Source organism: Hemiscyllium ocellatum, unplaced genomic scaffold, assembly GCF_020745735.1.
Source record: "Hemiscyllium ocellatum isolate sHemOce1 unplaced genomic scaffold, sHemOce1.pat.X.cur. scaffold_1295_pat_ctg1, whole genome shotgun sequence".
Classification (NCBI taxonomy): Eukaryota; Metazoa; Chordata; class Chondrichthyes; order Orectolobiformes; family Hemiscylliidae; genus Hemiscyllium; species Hemiscyllium ocellatum.
The window spans coordinates 40,418-42,083 of NW_026867731.1; the positions used below are offsets into that span (position 1 = coordinate 40,418).

At 41.7% G+C, this 1,666-nt stretch overlaps 1 non-coding gene across 1 annotated transcript; it reads right to left on the bottom strand.

Moving 5' to 3' along the window:
• Positions 1-1,367: 1,367 nt before the first annotated feature.
• Positions 1,368-1,449, bottom strand: trnas-gcu (transfer RNA serine (anticodon GCU)). Its single transcript has one exon. It is a non-coding gene; the product is annotated as a tRNA-Ser (tRNA).
• Between the last annotated feature and the right edge of the window lie 217 nt (positions 1,450-1,666).

The window sequence follows — 1,666 nt, forward strand, 5'->3', positions numbered from 1 at the left end:
CTCCGGGTGAAGTTGGATCTCCCAAGCCGCTGCCCCAGTGCTCCCTGCTACTCCAAGTAACTAAAAGCTGCTCCAGGTGTGGTGGGAACTCCCAGCCTGCTGCCCCAATGCTCCCTGGTCCATGTGAGCAGACGCTGCTCCAGATGAGGTGGGAGCTCCCAACCCTTGCAACTCACACACCTCTATACCAACTTAGAAATAGTTCCCACTGACTATTTCCACCATTGGAGCCATTGGTGGAATATCCGTATCATGTGAATTAAATATTATTTTTCCTCAGCACCGAATCATTACTTCCAAAAGACATTCTTTCTTGAATATTGTTTATCATGTGCATATTGCATTCAATCCGAAGTTAGATAATGGTGCTAATTGATGTATGCTCAATAAAAATTACATCATATTTTTCATGTTGTGTAACTGCTACTTAGCAAGGGCAATGTTTGTAATGAAATCACACTTTTATTCCAGGTGAGGGAATGTGGTTTGTATTATTTAAAATGAACTTGTCCACTGTGTACAATGAATAAATGGATCTCAATTTCAAAGCAAACTTGGTTACGTTGTCATCCATCTTGACATGTGGTGTCCTCTTCTTTCAAACACACGGGTATTAGAACGAAACGTCTATTAATGACATGCGTATAAAGACACATTAAATCATTTTTCGTGCTAATGCTGCATGAATTTGCGATTATTGATCCACAGGTTATGTTCACTCCCTACAGTGAACATGCTCCTTCTCCAGTTGTTCATGGTTCAATGTGATGCATCCAGTGTGTGCATAACGTTTTGGAGCTTGCTTCCCACATCTTGTGTTCATTTGTGTCTTGTGTCCAGCCTTCATCAATGGCGAGAGCAACGGGCGAGGGAGAGACCATTGTGTAAGTCTCTCCGTATCCATGCATGGCACCCATATCTGCAATTCTCTACTGTGCATTTATAGCCAGTTCTCTGTACCCCAACACCCACGCCACGCCCCTTTTGAAATATTTCCATTATTTTGTGTTGTTTCGCTGTACTCTTCTCACCAAGATGAATACCTTCTACTCAACCTGCTCCAGATTTCATTTGACAAAACCGTCATTAAGAATCCCACTACATAAACATGCCCTTCGCATCTCTTGTATTTTGTTTTTCCTGGATCTCTTTCATATGATAAAAGGTCACAGCAGTTTGACTTGAAAAAGAAAATCGCGTTACTTTTCATTATCCCAATGCGATCTACGTTTCAATGCAGTTTAAGCAACTGACTCAAATTATTCTTTCAGATTTTATAATAGCGTTGATGCATATAAATTGACCATTGGAGTTCAAATTTCAATAAGAAAGGTCTGAGCATACAAACGTAGCAGCTTTGAAAACAGCGACGAGAGTGGGATTCGAACCCACGCGTGCAGAGCACAATGGATTAGCAGTCCATCGCCTTAACCTCTCGGCCATCTCGTCACATACAATAGCGTGCGTATGAACTCATGAATAAGTGAATTGCGTAAATTATGCAGAACAGTAGATATTTCTCCCTGGTCTGGTGAAATGCTAAATAGCACAGTACGGTTCCAAGACTATGGTCTGGCCTCTGGGTTGTGGGACAACGGCATTCCCACTGTGACACTCTGCTCACAGTGATCTGAACAAAAATGAAGAAAAGACTATGTAACAAAGT